General features: G+C 37.2%; 1 non-coding gene across 1 annotated transcript; it reads left to right on the plus strand.

The window, feature by feature from the left end:
- Positions 1-8,457: 8,457 nt before the first annotated feature.
- On the plus strand, positions 8,458-8,564 carry LOC118717894. Its single transcript, XR_004987642.1, has one exon. It is a non-coding gene; the product is annotated as a U6 spliceosomal RNA (small nuclear RNA).
- Positions 8,565-12,864: the final 4,300 nt, after the last annotated feature.

Below are 12,864 nucleotides of genomic sequence, written 5' to 3' on the forward strand. Positions count from 1 at the left end.
TCTCCGCTAGCCCTTCCAACACCTTGTAACCATTTTCTAGAATTAAACCCCTTTCTGTTTGAACTGTGTCCAGTGATTTCTGTTTTCCTGGCTGGGCTGATTGGACTGATTATAGACCAAACAATTTCCTAAACTACCAGAGCTTTGTAAGTGAACATAGTGTAACGTTTCTCTGGAAACTGCTCCTCCCCACAAACTGTTATCAGGCATTTTATGCGGTTGTTAGTCCTAAGCACCCAAATGCAATGGATTGTGGAGTTTGACCGAGTCCTGTTTCAGGGGTACCTATGGGATACCTCCTGTGTAGCTTAGACACGTGGAACGGTGGCAACAGGGCAGCAAAGTCCTTGGCCTATGGGAAATACAAATACTGGAGCTTGGTTTATGCTGTTCAGATACCCTAAACTGTTTTATTCTATTGCTTGCGTTCACATTATTATATTGTTAGTAAAATGTTTTCCTAAGAAACAATGCAAACTTAAACTGTGAGTTGGTGGGGACCAAGACAATAAGATTATATTGTATCAAGATTCTAGACTAACCTTCTTGGTTACTGATCTGAGGGAGATATAGCATCTCGTTTCTGCTCCTTCTTGAAGAATCTGTGAGTCACCACCTCTCTCACCTCTATTGGAATGGCCTCCACACCAGGCTCAGCATCTTTGTGGAAACTTGAGTTCTTTTAGGTATTCAGCAAGTGCAAGATTTCAGTATTTTCACTATCTGGATCCCAACCATGGACGATTTCATTGAAAATTAGCTTTTTAAATTTTTATTTATTTAGGCAGCTTACCATTATTCGTAACTGCTGAAGATGCACTTGGATGACGAATTATTTTATGAGATGATGAAGCTTTAGCTTCAAATGAATGTTCCAACCTCTGTAAAAAATAGTACTTTTCAATTTCTTTTCTTTTTAAAAAAAATAAATTTATTTTTTTAAATATATTTTGTTGATTTTTTTTTTACAGAGAGGAAGGGAGAGGGATAGAGAGTTAGAAACATCGATGAGAGAGAAACATCAATCAGCTGCCTCCTGCACACTCCCTACTGGGGATGTGCCCACAACCAAGGTAGATGCCCTGGACCAGAATCGAACCCGAGACCATTCAGTCCACAGGCCGACACTCTATCCACTGAGCCAAACTAGTTAGGGCCTTTTCAATTTCTTAATTAAAAGATAATTCCCTTAAATTATTCCTTAATCCTATTAGGTTTTTTGAAACCATAAGCTTTTCAAGTATACATTCAAATTGCTCCTACAGAAATATAATACAAGAAGCAACACATGCAGTATTGTTACCATAGTATAACCTCCAAATCTTAAAATTTTAATAATAATAGAGCTGGATGTGGAGACTGCGTGTAAAACTGGTATATACTGAAGTGTATATTTTTAGCAAGATTCAAGTGTAATTACAGTAATGGATTCAGTAAAATGGCTTCATTTCTGAAAGGCCATTCAATGATATAGCTGCAATTTCCATACTAAAGTGCCAACTCTATTCTTATAAGTCTCATTACATATTTTTTGCAAGCTCTTCTTGATCATTTTTCACCCGTGACTATTTTATTGATATAATTACCCATTATTATACATGGCAAAATTTTCATGTCCAATAATTGAACCAAATTACTTCTTTTTAAAAGAACTAACAAAAATTCAGTAAGTTTGGATGCAAAATCCCAGACACCTAATGGCAGCTAAAAGCATGTAAACAAAAGGGAACAGCAAAAACAGCAAAATGCCAATGGCAAGAAGAACAGCTAACTTCTTGGCATGGCAAAAGAAGGTAGCTCATACAGAAGGTAAGTATTAAACTAACTTTTAAAAATGCAAGTATAAATAAACTTGCAGAAGTGAACAAAGACTAATATTGACTATCAGTTGTCAAAATACTGGCAAGTACAGTAGAATTTATTTATGTGTAATAATAAAATGTTTAGTGGTGAAAATGTTCTGCGTTTTTAATGTACCCATACTGATTAAATTTTATACTTTGAAGCTGTGCTGTCCAATTTGATAGCCTCTAGCCACATGTGGCTACCGGTACTTAAATTTAAAGTAACTAAAATAAACATTCAGCCCCACCTTTGCATTAGCCACATTTCAAGTCCTCAGAGCCATGGTGTACATTAGGACACATTGGACACATGGCAATAGAACATTGCCATCCGAGTAGAAAGTTCTGTTGAACAATGCTCTGATCCATCATGAGGAGAAGCATCGTAATGGAGCTTTATCCATATTATTCATCTGGAAGTTTACCACAAAGAATTTTGTTATTATCCAAGCCATGAATTACTTCTAGAGACAAGATATAGAACTAGATAAAACAGGGCCAAATTCATTATTGTTTCCCCCCTCCCAGAAAGACGTCTTTGGAATATTATCTACAAACACCTTAGAAATGCTTATTGTGAAAAATACATAGGAAGCCACTTTTGACTTGGTATAACATTTCAGATTCTGAATCCCTAGGCATAATTTCATTCTCTCCATGATTGAGCAGAGCAGTTGAGGAAAAGAAAAGACTTTGTCCGCTTTATGTAATAGTATGACCCGTAGCAGATCTAGACAGAGATAGTATTTTATAATGGGTTTGGCAGGCATTTATTTAACATATTTGTGTGGGAAAAATAACCTTTATTATACTTCTTTAAGGTTTTGAATTATAAAACATCTCTACTTTAATATAAGCACTTGTTTATTTTTTAATATATTTTATTGATTTTTTACAGAGCAGAGAGGAAGGGAGAGAGATAGAGAGTTAGAAACATCAATGAGAGAGAAACATCAATCAGCTGCCTCTTGCACACCCCCTACTGGGGATGTGCCCACAACCAAGGTACAAGCCCTTGACCGGAATCAAAACTGGGACCTTTCAGTCCGCAGGCCGACGCTCTATCCACCCGTTTCAGCAGCACTTGTTTATTTTTATTAAAAATTTTAAAAATAGCATTTTTTCGGAACTGCTTTAGGAACATCATAATAAAATAGATAAAAGCCATTACATATTTATTCTGGAACATAAAACACAGAAAATGACTGGATGCTATCCAATTCTTTCATGAGCTAAATATAGCTCTGACACTATAATCCAATAAAGATGTGACACACCAAAAACATTTATAGACAATCCTTACTTGTGAATATTAGACACAAAACAAATAAAATGCTAGCAAATCTAGTTCAAAATACACTAAAACTTTAACCCGTTGAGGTCAAGGAGAATTTACCTCAGGCTGGAAAACTAGCAATATATGAAAACTTATTAATAAAATAATGATTTCAGTTCAGTTGATTAAATAAGGAAAATCAATTGATTCTCTCAGTAGATACTGAAAGACCACTAGATGAAATCCAATATCCTTTTATACTCTTTTTTTGAATCCTCAAGATATGTTTTTCCCATTGATCTTTAGAGAGACAGTGGAAGGGAGGGAAAAGGGAGAGAAAGAGAGAGAGACATCAATGTGAGAGAGAGACATCAACTGGCTGCCCCCCACACGTGTCCCCATCGTGGCCATGATCAAACCTGCAGCCGAGGTTTGTGCTCCTGACCTGGAATCAAACCGTTGATCCTTTGGTCCTGGGGCCTATATTCCAACCACTGAGCCAATCTAGCCAGGGCCCCATTTATAATCTAAAGACGTATGACTGTGTAAAATTAAGATAAACACGATGAGCATTCCAAATAAAAGTAAATTAGATATAGCAAAGATATGTTATTTATCATTATTTTATAATTTTATGTCATTAGCTAATGTAATGAAGCATGAAAAAGAAATAAGAGCAATAAAAAGTGGAAAGGCAAATACAAAATCTTACGATTTTTTCAGATTATATAATTGTATAGCAAGAACATTAAAAATAAGTAATTCAGTTATCTCTTAAAAAAATACAGAGATTATCTCTGCAAAGATCAATATATTTCTGTAAAATCGTCAAAATTGTTTGAATATCTGTAAAATAAACCCATTCCCAAGTAAAATTCTTAATGACTGACATCTGTGATCTTTATAAGTGAGAGATCTAAATGAAGACTTAAGAAAATGGGGAACAGCTGAAACCGGTTTGGCTCAGAGCATCAGCCTGCAGACTGAAAGGTCCCGGGTTCGATTCTGGTCAAGGGCATGTACCTTGGTTGTGGGCACATCCCCAGTGGGGGGTGTGCAAAAGGCAGCTGATCGATGATTCTCTCTCACCGATGTTTCTAACTCTCTATCCCTCTCTCTTCTTCTCTGTAAAAACTCAATAAAATATATATTTTTTTAAAAGAAAGAAAATGGGGAACATATGTTCTTTCATGGGAAAAATAAATATCATAAGGATCTTGATATTTTTCAAATTAACTTATAGGTTCGATGCAATTCTAATTAAAACATTATTTTTGAGGCCTAAATTCATAGGAAAAAAACAAAAATACATAAAACATATTTTATTTGAAAATAAAATACATCAGATTATAAAGTATACCCTGTTTCCCCGAAAATAAGACAGTGTCTTATACTAATTTTTGCTCCCAAAGATGAGCTAGGTCTTATTTTCAGGGGATGTCTTATTTTTTCATGAAGAAGAATACGGTACACGTTTATTGTTAAATGAAAATAAAAGAAATTTATTACCTGTATACTGTACGGTAGTACGGTAGTTGTCAACACGAACCAGACAAACTGTGAATCCTACAGTATCAAGAATTTACTCATTTATTCAATGACAATCATGCCATCATCTTCTGGAACATCATCATAACAATCCAATTCCTGAATTTCCTGGTGAATTTCTTGCGACTCCATTTCTTTCAGAATCAGTGGACCAAATCTCTCATGTTTAGCCTAAAGGGAGCCTTATTTTCGGGGGATGCCTTATATTTCACTCAGAAGGAAACCTGTAAGTGAGTCTTATTTTCGGAGGATGTATTATTTTCGGGGAAACACGGCATTACTATCATATAATTAAAATATTACTATGGTTAAAAACAATGCCTTTGACTAACCTCCCCTTCTCAACCCCATCTCCTGATACTAATAGGAAACCAAGTTCCTTAAGACATCTATCTGGAAAAAGAAAAAGAAAAAAAAGACATCTATCTGGGCCATCATGAAGCTGGGTCTTGGTAGGTGTAGATTTCTTCTCCTTTTTCTTTTTTTCTGTGGTCTGCCATCTGGTGGCCTGAATCAGCAACTATGTTTTCACTGCTACAAGTCGCCTAGGATTGGCTGTTGCTGCTCTTTTTTAATTTACACTTTTCTCTGGTTAGCCAAGGAATTAGAGGTGAGTGCGTGGGTCAAAGGGCACTAAATGACATCTTCCAATCTTACTTAAAATCACTCCTATATAAAATGACATGATGCCTGGGTTTTGCAAAACTGTTGATAATTGTTGAAGCATAGTGCTTCTTTTGTGTTTATAAATTTGTATAGTAAAAAGTTAAAAATAGAAACAGAACAAAAAATATATTTTTCTCACAATTATAAGAGGTCAATTATTATATGAAAAGATCCTCAAGCTCATCTCATCGACAATTAAATCTAGGCAAATTAAAATGATTAATTTTTTTTCTACATTTCAGACGTAAAAAAAGCATTAAAACACATAGTTTTTAGTACTAAAAAGGTGTAAAAGAAATAAACACAATCTTTTGGTAAGAGTATGAGAGGATACTGGATTTGGAAGGCAATTTAGTAACACTGCTGGAAAATTTTATAGTTCCCAAAATATTTCATATCTTTACACTCAGAATTTCACTTCTCTTTTAAGAAACAACTCTAGCAAGAAAAAAAAAATTAGAGGCCATTAATCTAGACTATAGTTGCTTTTAAGAGAACTAATAACAGATTTAAAGTACATACAAACATGTTCTACAAATGAATTATCCTCTCCAAAGTCACCAATACAGTAGTGAAAAGGAAAAACAAACAAACTGGAAAATATAACTAAAGACAAATGCCAAAAGTCAACTTAGTAGGTAATAAAAGGTAGAAGGAAAGAGAAGAAAGTAAAACAGGAAAATTTTCTACACATACACAAATAAAACAATGAAAAATATAACAAAGAAAGGGAGGTGAAATAAAAGAAAGAATTCACAAAAGATACTGAATATTTAGAGATGAAATGAATAAGCAAACTTGAATGTACTATATCTAGAGCTCTTTATTTCAGTGTCTGGCATAGTGCTTGGCACATAGTTAGCACTCAATGAATAAAGAAATGATTTTAAGTCATGCCATTTTACATCAAATGAATGTATTTAGTCATGATTTGAAAGGTTACTGTACTTTTATTATTTCTTTCCTACTAATATAAATCAAGCTGCTGAATATTTTATAAGTTATGAGGAACAGAAAACAAAAGACATTGAAAAGAGAATGGAAATTCTCTGGTGCTATATCTGCAAATGCAATAAAAATCTAAAAATTCATTGTAGAACTTGAAGATATGGCAGGTAATTATTTACTTGCCAACTCATGGAAATTTTCTCCATCCCTTTGCTGTTATATATAAACCAAATAATCAAGTAAGAATATTTTTAAAGAACCTATAATTTAGAACTTCTAAAAAGTCTTGCTATAGCCAGAATAAAAGCAATTCATAGTGACCTTTTTTCTCTCTTTACTTGAAAGCTGACTTTGGAGTAGCAATTAGGTAGTAGTTGATTAGTGATGTTTTATATGCTCTATAAATTACATATGAAAATGACTCTTCTATTGCATCAGTATTTTTAGGCCTATTGCTAATAATAACTGTAAGTCATCTGATCTAAAATGCAATTATGTTTTGTTAAAGTTAAAAAAAAAATCTGCTCTGCCAGGACTCAAACCTTTGACTCTCTCCCCAGGAGCAGAAAAGGGAAACGGATTACTTTTAGGCAAATATGAGACACTGTGAGATCATCATTCACATATTCATTAAATGTTCATTGTGGGTCTCTTTGTGCCAAGCATTGTGTTGGCTTTTTAAACACATTTGTGAAATTAAAGATTCTGCTTCTTAAAGAACTCGAAATCATTTCTCTAATCTTCGTTGATTAAATCAGTAATCTCCAAAGTATCAGAAATATATTTGTGCATGTGTCTACTATGTAAACACATGGATATAAAAAATAATAAAAAGGATACAAGTTACTTAGCATTTAAATATGATTATTGCAGGATGCACAATACTTTATTTTTTTTAAAAAAAAACTACATAGATACAAATGTCTTTAAAAACTGCATACTATGCAATTTAGCAATTCTACTTTAAGGAAGGTTAAAGATTAGGTGCAGCCCTAAATGGTTTGGCTCAGTGGATAGAGTATCGGCCTGCAGACTGAAAGGTTCCTGGTTTGATTCCTGTCAAGGGCATGTACCTTGGTTTCGGGCGCATCCCCAGTAGGGGGTGTGCAGGAGGCAGCTGATCGATGTTTCTGGCTCTCTATTCTTCTCCCTTCCTCTCTGTAAAAAATCAATAAAATATATTTTAAAAAAATATTAGGTGGAAAGGTTTAGTTACAAGGGTACTCACTGTAAAATTATTTTTAAAATAGTAAAAGGAACAGTCTAGATTAGGGGTGTCGAACTCAATCAGAGAAGGGGCCAAAATCTAAAATCCAGCCTAAATCGCAGGCTGAATGGTTTACTGAACAGTCATAAACTGTCATTGTGATGGAAACGCAGTGGAGTGCAGTGATGACAGCGCGGTGCGGGCCACATTGCAAGGCCTGGCGGGACGGATTTGGCCCGCGGGCCTTGTGTTTGACACATGTAGTCTAGATCAATACAGGCTTATTTAAGTAAATTGTGCTGTGTTCACACCATGGAAAAGTAGGTACTCTATAAAACTGAATAGTTTGTGTCCCCAAAAAACATCTATGTTGAAATCCTAACCCCCAGTGGTATTAGGAGGTGGTATTAGGAGGTGAGGCTTTTGGTAGGTGATTACGCCATGAGGGTGGAACCCTCATAATAGGATTAATGCCCCCTCCCCTTTTTTTTTTTAATATATACTTTATTGACTTTTTACAGAGAGGACGAGAGAGTGATAGAGAGTCAGAAACATTGATGAGAGAGAATCATCAATCAGCTGCCTCTTGCACACCCTCTACTGGGGATGTACCCGAAACCAAGGTACATGCCCTTGACCGGAATAGAACCCAGGACCTCTCAGTTCGCAGGCTGATGCTCTATCCACTGAGCCAAACCGGTTTCGGCGGGATAATTGCCCTTTTAAAAGGGACCCTGGAGAGCTCCCCTACCCTTCCTGCCTCTGAAGACACAGAGAGACGCCATCTGTGAACCAGGAAGCAGGCTCTCACCAGGCACTTCCTTCAATCTGCTGACTCCTTGGTCTTCAGTTTCCCAGCCTCCAGAACTGTGGAAATAAACTTCTGTTGTTTATAAGCCACCAGTCTATAGTGTGCTGATATAGCAGCCTGAGCTAAGGTACTAGGTAACATTAAAAAGGCTCAAGTAGTGCTTGCTTTGGCAGCACAGACACTGAAATTGGAACTATACAGAAAAGAGTAGCATGGCCCCTGCTCAAGGATGACATGCAAATTTGTGAAGCGTTCGATATTTTTTAATTAAAAAAATAAATAAAAAGGATCATGTAGAAATGACTTCATTTGAAATGGAAAATTTTCTGTGATATAATATAAAGCAAAAATGGGAAGTTATCTTATTGCTTAAGTCTCAAATATAGGGAAGTGCAAGCCCTATTTTGTCTCTGACCCTATAGGAATCTCTTAACATGTCCTGAGTGGAAAGAGTTCCAATTCAGGGTTTGGGTTCTGGAGAAGGGCCGCACACAAATGAAGAGACTTGAAGAAATTCAACTTGGCGATATGGGGGGCCAGGCGGTAGTCCAACTCTAGTGGGAGAACTACTCACTGCTCTGGCCCTGCCATCCCTTCCCCCTCCCCCCATCCCTTTTATTGAGGCTTTGGAGAAAACATCTTAGGCAGGAAATAACGGAAACGTACAGGGGACAAACAAGGTGGAGGCTGCTTCACTAACAATGTCTCAACTAAAGGGTGAGTGGTTAGAGCAATTTAAGGTTGTTGACCAGGCTTCCTGTCAACATCTCTCTTTTAGTTAAACTGATTTGTTTCCAGCATGACCCTGGGTAAGAAATTTGACCCCATACAGTCGCAGTAGTTTTCCCACGTGTTATGTGCTGAATTGTGTTCCCCCTCCAAATTAATATGCCAAAGAACTAAGATCATAGTACCTAAGATCTGACTGTATTTGGAGGCAGGGCTTTTAATAGGATAATTCAGTTAAAAGGAAGCCTTTCCTGGGGACTTTAATCCAATATGATTATGTAGGGAAGGGAAAAAAAATTTCCTCTATCCTCTTAGGTTTAACTGAGGCCTTGAATTCACCGGGACCTGTGAATCAAACTGACAGAAGACAAGTTAGTCATTTTATTAATATTTAAAGTTTTATGTGTATGGGCTTCACAAAAAAGAAGTGAAAAAGTCAAAGAGCAGACAGGTTTAGGGGCTTACATGCTATTTTAATAAAGGGTGATAAATTGTGGAAAAGTGAGTAGCAAAGGAAAGGGGATCTGGGCTTCTAGAGCTGCTAAACTACAAGAGTGAGTAGAAAATACCTGGGGGTAGGTTAAGATATTTTCTAATGGAAGATAAGATTACTTTAGGAAGGTCTGCTCATGCAGACTCACCTCAGCATTGACTCCTCTTCTCCAGAGACAGGAGTGCTCTCCTATCCTCTCTTCCTGGAATAGGGACTGTGCTTTTTTCATAGGAGATTTATGCCCTGCTTTCACGCAGGTAGCTGAGAGCTCTTCCTGCGCCTGCTGTTCCTCAGTTGCCTTCAGCTCAAAACAATGGATATGCCAAAGTGGCATATTTGAGGGTATCATATTCTGATCTCCTTTGACGGATATGCTTCTGAAAAAGTATTTGAACGTGGATGGGTAAAGATGGAAGATCTTATGGGCACAACAAGGTGGCATCTGAACGACAAGGAGAGGGGCCTTAGAAGAAACCAATCCTGCTGACACCTTGATCTCAGACTACTCAGTCTCCAGAACGGAGAGAAAATAATATTTTGGTGCTTAAGCTAGCCAGTTTATGGTACTTGGTTGCAGTGGTCTTAGCAAAAACAGTATACCATTTATCAGATGGAAAACCATCTTAAAAACATCTTCACTTAGCTCTCAAGGTTGTACTGAGTTAAAAAGATATAAATCCCTTTGTAAATTATAAAGTACTACAGAAATGGAAGTAATTGTTACTCATATAGTAGCTGAACAACCTGCAGGAATGCACTCCTCTCATTAAGACTGAGCTTTTTAACCTGTTTGTATGGCAGAGGCTCAGTTCTCATACAGGAGATGGGGAGAAACAGGAGACGTAAGGAGGACTGCAGTAAAGAATACAAACAACTTGCCAATGAAAGAAGAGAGGGAAAACAAAGAGAATGGTTTCTTATATCCATGCTGCAAGTTGGTAAAAACAAAAAAACAACCCACCTAAATTACCTATGATAATAATAGCTAATATGCATTGAGTATTTATTAACTACCACACATGGCCTCAAGTTTTTTTTATATGTGTTCTCCAATTAAATCTATCAATTCTATGGTAAAAGCACAGATGTGTGTGTGTGTGTGTAAAGATATATGTTTATTTCTGTCTCTGTGTCTATATGTTATCGATTTTAGTCCTCTGCTACAACACATATCTTCAATATGAAAATTTTTTGCTATGTAGTAGATAAAAAGCAATAACATTGCCAAAATGATATGTCATGATTTTTCAAGAAATGACTATGCCCGCATTACCTCAAAATGCGTGGAAACACTACCTGATGGAGCAGAGTGTCCTATGGTAAAATATACAACACCCACTCACCGCCCATCTCATCTTCTTACCCTTAACCCAGTGTCTGACGTGCCTTGTCCTAAGAATGTATGCACTGTTCTTCTGAAATTTTTTTTAAATATATATTTTATTGATTTTTTACAGAGAGGAAGGAAGAGAGATAGAGAGCTAGAAATGTCGATGAGAGAGAAACATCGACCAGCTGCCTCTTGCACACCCCCTACCGGGGATGTGTCCGCAACAAAGGTACGTGTCCGCAACGAAGGTACGTGCCCTCAACCAAAGTACATGCCCTTGACCGGAATCGAACCTGGGACTTTTCAATCCGCAGACCGACGCTCTACCACTGAGCCAAACCGGCTTCGGCTCTTCTGAATTTTTGTTTATTTCATGGTGAGCATATTGAGTGTATTGTATTAAACCTGTATAAGCACCCTGGTTATAAGAATCCTAGGTAGTGAATAAAAAGAAAAGCCTTCAGTTGAAATAATGAGATGTTTTGAAATAAAGGAGAGTATTTACAGGCCCGAGGGAACCCACGTTGTTCACATTCAGGAACAAGGGTGAGAAAATAAACAAAAGGAGCACCTGTGCATCCCAGTTGTCATATACATCGAGTGGAATTGGGAAGCACTTTGAAGAGACTGCAGATAAGGTCTCCCATGCCACGTAATGCCAACCCAGTTGAATAGCACTTTGTTTCCAATAGTCTCCAGGCTCATTAGGAAGCATATAAGCAACTTCTTTATGAAAAGAGGAGACTCTCAGAACAAAGTGGAATTTCTATTTTAGGCTCATTTAGGAAACAGAAAAACAGAGCAACACACCAGGGTAATCCAACTCTGACATCACAATATTTTACCCTGAGGTCCCTCTTTCCTTTTACCTCTTCTCAGTCATAGGAAAATTACAACACGTTAACACACCAATGATTTCAAGCAAATGGTTTTTGGAGTATGGCTATCCACTAAGGAAAATAATTAAGATATTACCTCCCATTTAAAGTAGGCATGGGAAATATAAAACTTCTATATGGCGAAAGACATAATGAACTAAAAGACAAATGACAAACATGTCATTGTCACATGTGGCAATGGGCTAAAATCCTTATAATAATGTATAATAAGCTCTTACAAATCAGTAAGGTTAACAAAAAAGAACATCCCAGTAAGAAATGATCAAATAAATGATGAAAAGATAACACAGGAAGAAACACAAAGTCTAATCATCATGAACTAGATCTCAATTTCAAATTTAAAACATGCAAATTAAAATTATGCATCATTTTTAACCTAATAGATTGGCAAAAACACATTAAAACGATTTTAAAAATGGGTTCAGCCCAGCCAGTATAGTTCTGTGGTTGAATGTAGACCCATGCACCAAGAGATTGCTGGTTTGATTTCGGGTCAGGGCACATGCCATGGTTTTGAGCTCCATCTTTAGTAGGAGGTATGCAGGAGGCAGCCTGTGGTTGCTTCTATCTCTCTCCCTTCTTCTCTCTCAAAAAATCAGTAAAAAATATTTTAAAAAATAGATTCAGCCGTGGCCGGGTGACTCCGTTGGTTGTGTGGTAGGCAGTTAGACAGACATGAGCAAAACATGAACCATGGGCCAGGTACAGGAGGTTAACAAGGTGGAAAGCCCAGGTACCTAGCAAAGGACAATTGTACGGGGGACTTCTCTCCCAGGGTGATTTTCTCTCCCCTAGCATGTCCCTGGCCTGGAAGTTTGGACCCCCTCACCTTTCCTCCCTAGAGATAACATCTGGGCCTCGAGCTGTTTTTCAGGTCCAGGCCCAGAAAAACAGCAAAATCAGACAATCTACACCTGGCTGACCTCAGAACCAGCTGCACTGAATAGTGACTCCTGCCCTGTGCTGACCAGTCAATCAGTGGAGACCACAACTCTGAAAGGACACACCTGGAAAACTGTTGAATATTCTATTGAGATCTTCTCCTGGGACCTCCTTTAAAATCTTCACCCTGAAAACCCTTAGGACAGAAGACGCAGTGCTCCTGGGGAGCAC

This window comes from Pipistrellus kuhlii, unplaced genomic scaffold (genome assembly GCF_014108245.1).
Source record: "Pipistrellus kuhlii isolate mPipKuh1 unplaced genomic scaffold, mPipKuh1.p scaffold_m20_p_13, whole genome shotgun sequence".
Classification (NCBI taxonomy): domain Eukaryota; kingdom Metazoa; phylum Chordata; class Mammalia; order Chiroptera; family Vespertilionidae; genus Pipistrellus; species Pipistrellus kuhlii.